Consider the following 15,700-nt stretch of genomic DNA (forward strand, 5'->3'; position numbering starts at 1 on the left):
TTTTTTAAAAAAACTATATATTTTTATTGATTTCAGATAGGAAAGGAAGGGAGAGATAGAAACATCAATGATGAGAAAGACTCATGGATTGGCTGCCTCCTGCATGGCCCACACTGAAGATTGAGCTGGCAACCTGGGCATGTGCCCTAACTGGAAATCGGACTGTGACCTTCTGGTTCACAGGTTGACTCTCAACCACTGAGTCACATTGGCCGGGCCAAAAACCCTTTTTTTTTTTTAATAAAAAACATTATTTTACTCAGAAAAAGTTAGATATAATAAAAGAGGAAACAGAAGTCTACAATATCATTTATCCAAACTTTCTTTAAGGGTGTTTCAATGTATGCAAATAAGTTGGCACTGTAGAGGAATGCCAAACAAATAAGCAAACACACATATAGAATGTAACTTTCAAAATGAAAATATATTATTGAATTGTTGGTATCATTTTCATATATAATGGCACACTTCTTCTCATTTCTACAATATTTAAAGGCTGATCTATTCTTTTAGGAGCAAATAGTGTGATTTTATAGTCCATAAAGTTTAATATTTTCATCCCTTTGAGAACTTTATTAGCCTAGAAGGATTTTATATTCTATGGTGGATTTCCCCAATATGTTAATTTCTTTTAAGATAAGATATAGACAAACCTTGTACCTCTTCCAGAGTTGGAGCCAGATGAAGGTTTTAAATGGTAACAAAGGTAAATATATTTGCTTGTCTGACAAATAGGAGCCATGTCCCTCAAGAATGAATTGAGCAGGTCTTTCTCAGAACTGAAAAATTTAAATATTTAGGGAAAAGGGAGTATAGGAGAAGAAAAAATAATTTTTCCTCTAACCTTCTAGGTTTCTGGCTGAGACCTCCCTACAATAAAAAGACAGATTAATATGAGAAAAACAAAACTTTAATAACATGTATACTTCCTGTATATATGGGAGAGACTCAGGCAAATTGAGTAACTTTCTGAAATGACCCAACTCACCACCTTAAATACCATCCCCAGCTAAAGACAAAGCAAAACGTTGTGGGAAGTGGAGATCCAGTTATGGGAGATTATCAGGCAAAGCACAATAAAAGAAAAAAAGGGTAGTCCTAGCCGGTTTGGCTCAGTGGATAGAGTGTCAGCCCATGGGCTGAATGATCCTGGTTTCAATTCCCAGGCTCTGGTAGGGGTGCATGTAGGAGGCAACCAATCAGTGTTTGATGTGTTCCTCTCTCTCCTTCCCCTTTTCTCTCTCTCTCTCTCTCTCTCTCTCTCTCTCTCTCTCTCTCTCTCATTCCAAATAAGGCAATATTCTGGACTTAGTCCCTGGATTACCTTACAAGGTCTATGTAACACACTGCTTGAGTCACTTTCATATTTTCCATCACTGATGCAAGGAAGTCTGGTTTCAAACTAGGCTGGGTGGACTGGGTGGACTGGATGGACATGTAGAATCCATGGGGCCCAGGTCATTCTATGAACAAGCTCAGATGTGCATGCTTGAAGTATATCAAGGATATTCTTTAACAAAGAAAAACAATTCAATTTGCAAAATTATATGTTTTTATTGATAATCTTATTTTTATATGTGAAATTCTCAATGCCCTTAGTGCCAAGAAAAGCATTTTGGATACTTATTGTATAAAATGTGTTAAGACATATTTCATTTAATTCTTACCACAAGCCAATAAGGTACTATTAACCCAGTCCAGTACATATTATATTCCTAAAGTGGGTTTGTTAGGCTAGTACAAATGTCTACTTGCAAAGGTAAATCAACTAACATTAGCAACAGAGAGCAATAACCTGGTGACTGAAGGCCCATTTAAGTCATGGCACTGGAGACTGAATGAAATTTCCACTCTGTCTGATCCACTTTAATAGAAATCTATTTCAAAGAGGCAGGCCTGAGTCTCATTTGCTATAGTCATTTGCTGACACTGAGCAGAGGGAAGGGTTTTATTGTAGAAAGGATTGTTTTTACTCTAGGTCGAAATTTTTACCTTGTATTATAGTTATTTATGACCTACAACTTGTCTCTTCTGTTAAGACAGTGGATCCCTTGAAGCCAGAGTCTCTTATTTTCAATTATGTTCTCACAATGTCATTCAGGAGAGTTGTTCAGTAGATATTTGTGAATGAATAAATGAATACTCTCAAACAATTTAACTATTGAAGTATATGTTACAACCTTATTGTGTGATTCATATTAGATTTGTCTGTGTATACAAATAGGGAAAGCTGGATTCTGTTCTTACCATATTTATATTCTGATTGGGAGGCATACAAACTGACAAACACATAGAATAAGATACTTGCTATGATGGAGGGGTTCACCAAGCACAACAGGGCTCTGGAAGATGCTGCCCCTTAGTTTGTCTAAGAGTGAGAATGAGCTGGGTGGATTGAAGGGAAACAGGAGAAGAGTTGACATAGGGTTTATCCAACCAAGGTAGAAAAGCTCATAATTACAGCCAGAATGAACGTGGAAGTAAAAGTTAATTCAACAAATATTGGAATGGGATGAATAGAAAGGTATACAATTTTATAATGAAAAGAGCACTCATCTCTGAGTCAAAAAATCTCATTCTAATTCCAACTCTGCTACTGAATTGCTGGATTATCTGAGGCAAGTTACTTCAACTTCCTAAACCTGTGAAATATGGCTAGTGAATATCCCTCTCAGTGAGCATTAATTGTCCAAGTTAGATTTAGTGTTCTTTTGAGAGAGAGAGAGAGAGAGAGAGAGAGAGAGAGAGAGAGAGAGAGAGAGAGAAGGAAGGAGGGAGGGAGGGAGGGAGGGAGGGAGGAAAGAAGGAAGGAAGGGAGGAAGGAAGGAAGGAAGGAAGGAAGGAAGGAAGGAAGGAAGGAAGGAAGGAAGGAAGGAAAGAAGGAAGGAAGGAAGGAAGGAAGGGAGGAAGGAGCAAACAAAGAAACAAAAACAAGGCCCAAAATGGAATTACTTATGCTAAGGTCCATGTCACCAAACTGAGACTTAATTACAGTTTCAGCTCTCCCAGAATCTTACACTAGTCAACCAGGAATCACCTGATCAGCACTAGTTAGGTCATCTGCCTGAGAGACCCCTGCCATCTCCTAAACGAAAGTGACCTTGTCATGACCAATCTACTTTTTTTGCCTGGTATGATGTCCTTGTGCTTGCTCCCTCTGTCTATAAAAATCTTTCATTTTGTACAACTCCTTGAAGCTCCTTTCTATGTGCTAGATTGGATACTGCCCAATTTGAATCAATTTCTGCTCAAATAAACTCTTAAAAGTTTTTAATACACATCAGTTTATCTTTTAACACTTTATATTGTATTCTTTGCTCAAAAACAACACACTATGTCTCCTTTCTGTGCTCTATCTGGTTCAAATAGAAATCTACAACTCTTAAGGAAAGGCCCTTTTGGCCACTCTTGACTAGCCCAGTATCACCTAATGATAGAACATGAACTCTTGAGTCAGACTTCCTGAATTTGAGTCCTGGTCTTGCCACATTCTCATTGTGTGACTTCGTTTAAATTACATAAGCCCTGTAAGACTCAATCTTCTTATATTTAAATTATACATAATAAATACTATGTAATCATGTCAGTTACATGTAAAGCATTCGGTCTAGTACCTAAAACATACGAAATAGTTACTAAAAGTCAGTTGTAATTGTTATAACATCATCACCACCACCATCATCATCTTCATCATCTTTTGAGCCAAGTACTTTTGGACAGCTAGGTTCCTTGCTGTATGGAAGAAGAAGGTAGAAAAGTAGAGAAAGGAAATGGAGAGAGCCCTTGATCCAATAATCCCTGAATCCTGGCTTGACCTCCAACTTCCAATGCTTTGGCCATGTGATCCAAAATATCCTCCTTTTTAACTGGTTTGAGTTTTATTTTTATTGCTTGAAATCAGACGTCCTAATACAATGAATATGGAAAGCCTGGAAATATTAACATTTTATGCAAATCAAGATGTAATTACTTAAAAACATTATTTGCTTCAAACTGCTATTCCAATCTTATCATTCATTATTCTTTTAATGCAACTTATGCTCCAGTCAACCAAGTCTGTTCTTTAGCTTATTCTATTCTCTCCCTTTCTCAGAAATGGTCCACTCTTATTCTGCCTATTTAAATTATTATATGTCACTACCTCAGTGACGTTACATTGATCATCTACATTAGAAATAATTTCTTTCCTCCTCTGAAATTCTAAATTTCTTGGTTTGATTCTGTCTTAATTCATCATACTTCACATTACAGCTATTTGTAGCCAAATCATTTCACCATTCTTAGACTTAGCTTACTCATCTGTAAAATGAAGGGGTAGGGTAGCTAGATTTCAGATAACCTGTAATATTTGTCTATTATAATGAAAGAATGAAATTTAGTAGTATTGTATATAGAAAGCTATTATTATTATTGCTATATTATCCTGGTGATAATATAATCACTCTTATAATGCTGTAATATTCTTGATCTGTTTGTCTTAAGCATATTGTAATTTTTTATATTTTGACTTTATTCTTCAAATACTATGACCCTTTTATTTGTCCACTCTAAATCTTCCAATTCACTGTCAATCAGTTGTTCTCTATGCTCGAGGAAATCATAAGCAAGTACAATTACCTAGATTAAGTGCCAAGACACATATTCCTAAAGCATTTTTATATGTAAGGTGAAACTATATATTTGGGCTTGAATTGGATATTTACCTTGTTTAACTTTTTTTTTATTACAGATGTGGACTAATTGGCCTAGTCACCTGAAGACATTAGGCAATATGCATTTATTCAGTGCCTTTTAGATTTCCAATATGTTAAGTACTTTAAAGAAAATATTAATAGTAATAGCAATAATAGTAATATTTACATTTATTGATAATAAATGGTCTGAGCATTGTGCTTAAGAGTTTTAAACATACATGAATGCTTTTTTAATTGAAATATAATTGACATATATTATTTTTAGGTGAACAACATAATGATTCGATGATTATAGAGTATATTGTAAAATGATCACCACAAGAAGTTTAGTTAACATCTGTCACCACACTTATTTACAATTTTTTTTTCTTGTGATGAGAACTTGGAAGTTATTCTTTCTCAGCAACTTTCAAATATGCAATACAGCACTATTAACTAAGTCCCCATACTGTACATTTCACCCCCATGACTTATCCTATATACTAAAACCCTAATAGGCAAATCAACCAAACAAAGGAACAACCTTTCTCTATAACGTGCACTGACCACCAGGGGGCAGACACTCAATGCAGGAGCTGCCCCCTGGTGGTCAGTGCACTCCCACAGCAGAAGCGCCACTCAGCAGAAGCAGTGGTGGGAGCCTCTCCCCTCCTCCACAGCAGCACTAAGGACCCCTGTGGGATCCTTAAAGTCGGAGTGGGCTTAAGTCGACAGATGGACATCTCCTGAGGGGTCCCGGACTGTGAGAGGATACAGGCCAGGCTGAGGGGACTCCTCCCACTCCCGTGCACAAATGTCATGCATTGGACCTCTAGTTAATTTTATAACAAAATGTATACCTTTTGATTCTTTGATCCCCTTTATCCATTTTACCCACTCCCATCCACCTACTCTGGCAACCACGAATCTATTCTCTGTATGTATAAGCTTGGCTTTGAGTTTTCTTTTTAGGTCCCACAGATAAGTTAGGTCATACAGTATTTGTCTTTCTCTCTGTCTTATTTCACTTAGCATAATGTCCTCAAGGCCCATTCATGCTGTTGTAAATGGCAATATTTAATTCCTTTGTATGGCTGAGTAATTTTCTATTATGTATATATACCACCTCTTCTTTATCCATTCATCCATCAGTGGACATTTAAGTTGCTTCCATATCTTGGCTCTTGTAAATAATGCTGCACTGGACATGGGGGTACATATATATTTTTTCGAGTTAGTGGTTTATTTTTCTTCTAATAAATTCCCAGAAGTGAAATTGCTTGAGTATCTGGTAGTTATATTTTTAATATTTAACTTTTTAAAAAAACATTCATGTGTTTGGGACACTATCTACAAACCATGCATTTCTCTTCTCAGTCCAGTTTAATTTCTTTGCTTTAGTGCCACAAGAACCATTGTAAATAACTATAACAACTGGAAATAAATAGTCCACTTGCAAACACAGAGTAAAATCAGAATCAATATTGGGACCTCCATATTTTCACTTTTTAAAATACTTTGCTGACACTTGTAAAGTTCAAGCTGAGGAAAAATATTTTTATGCTGAAATATCTATGGGTTAAAAAAAGTTTACTTCTTTATTATTTCTCAATGCAACGTGAGAAAGGCCTTTAAATCTGTTTAAAGTGTAAAATGGAGTTACAATAATAAGCCATCTCTACAGAATTCATCTTTTGTTAGCAATTCTTCCATGTTAGCAGGTACAAACTTCTGGAAGGGTTTGTAAAATACAGATTGCTGGGCTTCACCCTGAGATTTTTTTGTTTTCTGATTCAGTAGATCAGGAGTAGACTTAATTGTGGAGGAGGCCAAGAATTTGCTTTTCTTTTATTTTTTTTAAGTTTATTGATTTCAGAGAGGAAGGGAGAGGGAGAAAGAGATATAAACATCAATGATGAGAGAAAATCATTGATCTACTGCCTCCTGCACGCCCCACATTGGGGATCGAGCCTGCAACCTGGGCATGTGCCCTGACCAGGAATCAAACCGTGACCTTCTGGTTCATAGGTTGATGCTCAACTACTGAGCTATGCCAGCTGGGCAACAATTTACTTTTTTGACAAGTTCTCAAACGATGCCAATGCTGCTGGGTCAGGGATCACTCTTTGAGAATCACTGTCTTAAGTAATTAACTCACAGGAAAAATTATCCTAAGGAAAACCAAGGTAAGAAATCTGTCCATTTTACATGGTGGTTATATTTCTTGTTTCAGGAGCAAGAGCACAGATTTTAAAAGATAAACCTTAAATGCCTTCTGTCCCATAATTTACTTTGTCACTGCCTCCAAAATATATGCCTTTGTTTTTCCCATGATTTCACTGGGATGCTTAAAAATCAGTATTTACTGGTTAAACAGGTGTATTTATTTATTGCAGATGGTAGCATAAATTGCTTCTGAAGAGCAATAAAGCAACACATAAAGATGTTCATATCTTTTAAAATAATAATTCCACTCCTAGGAATAATAAATGAAAGAAAAAGAAAAACTATACGTACGCAAAGATGTTAAAGTTTTGTCTATAGTAGCCATAAATGAGAAGCTATATAAATGCCCAATTTTAAGAAATTCAGTAAATTCTGGTACCATAAAACAGTGCACTATTACACAACTATTAACATGAAATATTATTATTTAATATCAAATAAATATAGAATAGTGCTGAAACTAGGTAAAGATGAATTTACATATGGAAGCAAAACTGCAAAAATTAAAACATGGTTTATGGTGGTAGGTGGGATTTCTTTTTATTTTATGTACCAGTTATGACATTATCTCTGAGTTTCAAACCTATCTATGCTGCTCTCTTATGCTGGGACCAGGACTCTGGGAATCCAGCTACTCCCTGTTAGGCTCCACCACTAGAGGGCATTAGAGAAAGCTTCTAAGAATGAAAGAGGCCAAAACCGGTTTGGCTCAATGGATAGAGCTTCAGCCTGTGGACTCAAGAGTCCCAGGTTCGATTCTGGTCAGGGGCATGTACCTTGGTTGGGGGCACATCCCCCAGTAAGGGGCTGTGCAAGAGGCAGCTGATTTATGATTCTCTCTCATCGATGTTTCTAACTATCCCTCTCTCTTCCTCTCTGTAAAAAATCAATAACATATATTAAAAAATAAAATAAAATAAAAAAGAATGAAAGAGAACAAAAGACTAGCTATGTTTGCTTCTTGTTCTTCTGAGTCATCCCAACAATAATTCTTTACACAGTAGCATTTAGTTTTAGTTTAAAGGTGTGTTTGTTTTTTTCACATATCTGGAACCAACTTCATTGCAACCTCTCAAAGATGGTAGTATCAGATGTCTTGCACCCTATCTTCGTAGTTCTGAGCCCAGTTCCTCAAGATTCTTCTCTTCCAAGGTCTGTTGTTTTTTTTAAAAAATATATACACTTTTTTTTTTTATTGATTTCAGAGAGGAACGGGGAGGGAGAGAGAGATGGAAACATCAATGATGAGAGAATCATTAATTGGATGCCTCCTACATGTCCCACACTGGGGATCGAGCGAGCAACCCAGGCATGTGCCCTGACCAGGAATCAAACCATGACCTTCTGTTCATAGGTCAACCCTCAACTACTGAGCCATACCGGCCAGGCCCCAATGTCCGTTTTAATAATCCCAATTTCTTTCCCTTGTTTACACAATCCCAGGAGCATTAACAGTTTCCTGCAGTTTCTACCACTGATATACCTCCAGGTCCTACCTTGCTTTTCTGGTACTCAAATACCTGATGAACAATTCTCTTTATTAGTGTCAGATAAAATAATTGGTGATCTCTTAAGTGGACCTTGCTTAATCCTTTCTTTACTATTGTATTATGTTGTTAAAAAGAACATATTATTAACTCTCACTAATAGTAGGTTGATATATGAAAAATAATAGAAACAATAAACATGTCACCAAAAGGCTGTTTTTTTCTATAGAAAACAAATTAAAAACTCGGATACAGTCTTGACTGATGCCAAATGTTTTTTATCTCTTACATGTTGATTTTAGTGTTTATATTCACTCTTGAATTAATGCACAGCTTTGATCTGGAACGCTATCAAATGACACCTAAACACATTAATCTGCAGCTCTCTTCATTCAACAAATATTTCTAGAGCATCCTCTATGCTATGCAATGGGATACAAAGTTCTTACCTACAAAAAAACAGTAGTTTAAAGATCGGGTGATAAATGCAGAAATAAGCCCAGGTTGCCATGGGAACAAAAGGCATCTTTTGTGTGTTCTGACTACTTTCTCTGGTACCTATGGCTTCAACAATGGTGAGAAGATTTTAGCTGAAAGGAAATGAGGCAAAAAAAAAAAAGCATTCTAGGAAAGGATCCCTCTGATAAAGGGCATGGAGTTTTGAAAATGTATAGCATCCGGCAGTCAGTCTCCCCTTATCCACGGGGTTATGTTCCAAGAGCCCCTAATGCATGCATGAAACTGTGGATAGTACCAAACCCCTTCACTGTTTTTTCCTATGCATACATATATACGTACATTGAGTGGCCAGATTATTATGATCTCTGAACGCATAATAATCTGGCCACTCAGTGTATACCCTATATAATAAAATGCTAATATGCAAATTGCCCCCTTGACCAGGAGTTTGACGAGCAGGTAGGCTGGTCAACCATCCACATCCCCTCCCCCTGACCAAGCTGGCCGGACCCCACCCATGCACAAATCCATGTATCAGGCCTCTAATACATATATATACACCCACAATGAGTGGCCAGATTATTATGCATTCAGAGATCATAATAATCTGGCCACTCAGTGTATACTTTACAGCTTCCCTACCAAATCCAAATTACCAGCATTGCCACTCTTGCACTTTGGAAACACTGTTGAGTCAAGGGTTACTTTAACACAAACACAGTAATACCACTCCCGGTCAATCTGATAACCAAGACAGCTACCAAATGACTAATAGGCATGCAGTGTATACAGCATGGAGACACAGCAACAAGGGATGATTCATGTCTTAAACAGAACAAAGCAGGATGGCTCAAGATTTTATCACATTTCTCAGAATGGTGTTCAATTGAAAACTATGGCCCAGCAGGCATGACTCAGTGGTTGAGCATCGACCTATGGACCAAGAGGTCATGGTTCGATTCCCGGTCAGGGCATATGCCTGGGTTGTAGGCTTGATTCCCAGTAGGCGACATGCAGGAGGCAGCCCATCAGTGATTCTCTCTCATCACTGATGTTTCTATCTCCCTCTCCCTTTCCCTTCCTCTCTGAAATCAATAAAAGTATATTTTAGAAAAATAAATAAATGAAACTCATGAATTATCATTGGTTTTTTGAAAGTATGTTTATTAAAGCTGGGGGCAGTGAAAAAAGGAAGGGTTTAGGAAAGAAGCAACAGGAGGGAGCCTAGGTGGGGCTGCTTTGGCTCATTGGAAAGTCAGAGAAAAGGGGGCCTTGGAGACAGGGTCAGGGGGTTAGCCAGGAACTAACTGCCACTACCCATTACTTCCCTGGCTGCAGGTCTCATGGGGACCTTAGGAGATGTACATCTGAGATGGAAGAAAGGCACAGGCATGCGAGAGAGAGAGAGAGAGAGAGAGAGAGAGAGAGAGAGAGAGAGAGAGAGAGAGAGAGAATGTGTGCCTAAAACTTATGAATTGTTTATTTCCAGAATTTTCAATTTAATATTTTTGAACTGCACTTGAAACCATGAAAGCAAAACTGGCGTCCTTAGTTCATGGCAGTAACAAGATTGGCATGCAGCCGCTGATGAAGGCATTTATAGTCATTGGTGGATTTTGAAACAGTATCTTGATACTTTAAGGACACTTTCTGCCTAGGATGGGATTTCACAATTGGCACACTGAGATGGTCTATGGCCCTGAAGTCAGTGGACATGGGATATGTCTCTGCTTGGTTCTTAGCCTGCCTGTAATCTGCACGCTCCTCAATCTATCTCTGTTTGCTCTGTATCGATCGCTGCTTGATGTCTCCAAATCCTTGTTTACTCTGGCCTTTATCCTTTGACATCTCTATTGATTATATTTTCTCTGCCTTGAAACCTTCCCACTTCTTTCCTTCCATGGCTTTCTTCCTATTCAGTAGTGCTGTGCTTGTTCTAGGTGTGATGGCTCCCATTTGATCTATTCAATTTGGTCCTGTAAGACTCTCTTGGTGGTCTATCCTAACAAGCAGCCCTGTTGAGTGAAATTCAGTATCCCCACATGGATGGTGTTGCCTAATGGTTGAGCATTGACCTATGAACCAGAAGGTCACAGTTTGATTCCTGATCAGGACACATGCCTGGGTTGTGAACTCAATCCCCGGTGTGGGGCATGCAGGAGGCAACCCATCAATTATTCTCTCATCACTGATTTTTCTTATATCTCTCTTTCCTTCCTTTCTGAAATCAATAAAAATATGTTTTTTAGAAAAAAGAAATTCAGTATCCTAGACACTCCCTGACACCTGAACTTGAGTCCTTCAGAGGGTTAGGTATGAAAATGGTATAAGATTTGAAATTAAACAAATCTGAGTTTACATAGCTGCTCCAACATTCACCAGTTTAGTAAAGACAATGCTTACTAAATAGTCTATTTGCCACCCCTTATTTCCAGCCACCAGTTAGATTGGTGTCACATGACTAGTTCTGGCCAATGGGAAAGCAGTTAAGAACACTGTGCCTCATCCATTACTTCAACCTTTGCTTTCATGGAAACATGTTCTAGATCATGTAGATACAATGTGGCAGAGCCTTCATCATCTTGAATCTCTTAGACACTGTACAGAGCAGAGCCCCTCACTAACCCACTCTGAATATGTAATATTCTGAGAATAAACACAGTAAGAATAATAAACCTCTATTGTGTTAAACTGTTTATATTTCAGGGTTACTTCTTCTCATATAATAGCCTATTCTGTTTTAATAAATACATTAATTATGTGGCTTTGGACAAGATATGTAACATCTTTAGTCCTCATCAGACAAATAGGAATGGTACCTTGCTATGGACTAAATGTATCCTCCCAAAGTTCATATGTTGAAACCTAATTCCCAATTTGAGGATATTTGCAGGGGGGAACCTTTGGGAGGTGATTAAGTCATGAGGACAGAGCCCTCATAAAAGATATTAGTACCCTTATAAAAGAGACCCAAGGCAGGTACCTCATACCTTCCACCTTGTGAAGACATAGCAAAAAGTTCATCTATGAACCAGGAGTGATCCCTCACCAGACTGAATTTGCTGGCACCTTGATCTGGAACTTTGAAACTGTGATAAATAATTTCTGTTGTGTATAAGTCACCCAGTGTATGGTATTCTCATATAGTGGAATGATGTAGAATATAGAAGTCGAGTTGGGCCCTGCAGCATTTTCCCCAGCACAGTGATATTTTGTCTGCTGAGCAACAGGAGCTAAACACCAAGTATACTACACAAGATGTATGCTAGAGCTAGAACTAAGTCAGTAAAACCCTTCCTTAGTTGTCCCAGACCTCCATCTTTCTAGTTTAAGACAAAGCTTTGTCTTTATTTCTTACCTCTTTGTTATTGATATCCAAATGGTTGAGATTCTTTCAGATTTTGTTTGTCCTCACCCCCTACATAGCCTTCCAAGTTCTGGTATAAGGCTTATTTTAGTATGTTCTCCTGGTTACCACATTCTTGTGACCCAGGACTGGGGCCAGGTAGTATCTGGTTTATATTCTAACTAGAGGCCCAGTGCATGGATTCATGCACTGGTGGGGTCCCTCAGTCTTGCTTGCAGGGATCAGAGAACCTCTGTACTGCCACAGCCCGGCCTTACCAGCCAGCTTGTTAGGCTCCAGCCCACTATCTACATCAATCCTGCACAGCACAAAGTAGTGCACAAAATGACAGGTAGCCGGGAAGGAGCCTGAGTCCAGGCCAGGCACTGGGCCATTCTGGCTCATCCCTGCCCACTGAGCCTGCTGCCCCTGCTGCTGCTGCCACCGCTTGGTAGGCTTGCTGCTGCTCTGCTGCAGTCTCTACATGCCCGTCTTAGGGTGATATCAGTGTGCCCATGACCATGTAGCTGCCGCTCAGCTCATCATTGCAGCCTTGCTCCACATGTGGTACCTGAGAAGCAGCCGCAGGCTTGGGCCCAGTTAATCCCAATGCTGGGACTGGGAGCCATGAGCCTGGCACCCATTGGTAAACTGAGCAGTGCCCCTGCTGTGGGCGCACTGATCACCAGGGGGCAGATCCTGCATTGAGTGTCTGTCCCTTGGTGCTCAGTGTGTGTCACAGATACTGTTCAACTATTGCTTAGGCTTTTATATATATATAGATACAATATTAGATTAAAAATATGGGAATAAGTATAACCAGCATTGCTCAGTGGTTGAGCATGGACCTATGAGCCAGGAGGTCACGGTTCCATTCCTAGTGAGGGCACATGCTGGGGTTGCAGGCTTGATCCCCAGTGTGTGGCATGCAGGAGGCAGCTGTTCAATGATTCTTTCTCATCATTGATGTTTCTATATCTCTCTCCCTCTCCCTTCCTCTCTGAAATCAATAAAAATATATATATTTTAAAAAAATACAGGAATAACAAGGCAGAGCCAGGTGAAGTGAAGAGATATTGGATGCAATTCTTATGGGAAACAGTTGGCTATGTAAGTAAGAAGCTCAGGGAAAAAAATAAGAGCTAGCGGTATGAATTAGACTTGTGAGACATTGGCTAATGGGAAGTAGTCAAAACCATATGTGAAAAAGGAGCTATCCTGTGAGATGTTAAATGCACAAGACACAGAGATTTATGGAGCAGCAATATTAAGGTGACAGTGTAGAAAGTATGAGGTCATTTTCACATGCTGGAAGCCTGGAAGAATAACGCGTAGGAAACATTTACTATCCTAAGTGCTAAACTCATATTAAAGCAAAGCATACAACCACTTTCTTAGATTTTATAATCTTTTATGGTTTCTAATCTTTTGAGACTCCTGTTTTTTATTTCTCATGAGCACAGTTTCCTTAGGAAGCCACAGAGGAGGGAATTATCCAATTCTGAGTGGAGGCAGAATTCAAGTTTTCCTGGTCTCCTTGGCTACAATGCCATCTAATGGAAACAAGGCCTCACCCGCATTCTCTACAAATGAAAAGTGAGGGCTGCTCTGTGAAGACTTCCCCGAACATCTCCCCTTCCCACTTAGGCCCTATGCCCTTCCTGCCCGCTGCCTGCTAGCTCTGAACCTTGTGCACAGAGTACTCTATGCTGTACTTGTCTCTTTTGCATCTTTATATCCCCTAATAAGCTATGATGCCCCCAAGAGGGGAGACTCGTGTATATCTTCATAATGATAGCTACACAGTAATTGGCACAAGGTAGGCATTCTATAAATGTTTTTGAAATAAAACTGAATGCATGACAACAGTGAATAGAAATCCCAGATTCTCAAAAACACCAAGAGAATATGCTAATGCCTCTCAGAGTCTCCAGATGCAGAGGGTCCTGGGCAACATCTCTGGGGTATAAAGTGCACAAGAAAAGAGAACTGCTTGGGAAATTCCACAGAGACTACAACCCTTCTCACTGTTCTTTTATTGGAACAAGTTTTTGAAGAGAGAGAGAAAGAGAGAGAGAGAGAGAGAAAGAGAAAGAGAGAGAGAGAGAGAGAGAGAGAGAGAGAGAGAGAGAGAGAGAGAGAGAGAAAGAAAGAAAGAAATGAATGGGGTGTTTGTATAAGAGAGGAGGGATAAACTTTGTGATAAGCATACCCCTCAAATAAATCAGAATTCTGAACCTGTTAGTGATTTGTCTTATAATTTTACTTTCTGGTGGTTTATGGGAAATACATTGTTTACCTTTGCAAAGGGTATTCCCTGATTAATTAAGATTTTAAAAGTTCATAAACTTGCCCTAGCTGGTTTGGCTCAGTGTCTCAAGCGTCGGCTTGCGGACTGAAGGGTCCCAGGTTAGATTCCCATCAAAGGCACATGTCTGGGTTTTGGCCCTGATCCCCCATGGGGATTGTGCAGGAGGCAGCTGATCAAGGATTCTCATCGTTTATGTTTCTATCTCTCTCTCCCTCCCCCTTCCTCTCTGAACTCAATAAAAAGCATATTTAAAAAAAAATAGAATAAGAACCCTAATGTAGAGGTGTTTCTAGGGACAACAAGGTGGTCAGTGTGGATGCAGCAGGAGAAGTCAAAGAGGTAATAGGGGACAAATCACATAAGGGTTCATTGGGCCCTTCTGAGGACTTTGCATTGCATTCTGTGTGAAATGTAGAAACACTGATAGATTTTTAGTAGAAAAATGATAAGTTCTAGACCCAGAGACAAGGAGGCATGGACCAGACTGTCGGACCTCAGAGGGAAGGTAAGTGAGGGTGGGGATAGAGAACAGAGATCAACCAAAGGACTTGTGTGCATACATATGAGCCTAACCAGTGGCCAAGGACAACAGGGGGTTAGGGGAATACATGGAGAGGGGTGTGGAAGGGGACTGGGGGGACGAGGACAAATATACCTTAATCAATAAAGAAATTTTTTTAAATATATAAATAAATAAATAAAAAGATATAATTAAGTTTCTAAAATATATATTAACATTTTAGCTTTATTTAAATGCTGATTTTTATATTAATTATAGTTTATAAAAGTTGTACTATTAGAATAGATCATTTTAAATATATTAAGATAAAATATATTTATTTAAAAAAATGATTTATACTTTAATAAAAAAAATTTTCAAATTCAAAAAAAAGAAAAATGACATGTTCTGACTTTAAAACTTAAAGTTAACTCTAAAAATATATAAAACAAACAAATTCTAGCTGCTGCGTTGCAACTAGACCATGACAGGGGGTAAAGGGGGGCTGGGCCAAGTCTTGGAAGCAAGAGGATCTAAGTTTTGTACAATAGAATCACATCCTATGCAGGGCTAGGTTTTAAAATGAAAAGCTTTGTATCTTTTTCCTGTTTCATCAAGAGACCAGAGATGTACTAGCTGACATGTGCTTAGGAAACACACTGCATGAAAAATGTAAACAACTGTTCAGTGGGAGATTCA

Source organism: Pipistrellus hanaki (genome assembly GCF_964339955.1).
Source record: "Pipistrellus hanaki genome assembly, chromosome: X".
Lineage (NCBI taxonomy): Eukaryota > Metazoa > Chordata > Mammalia > Chiroptera > Vespertilionidae > Pipistrellus > Pipistrellus hanaki.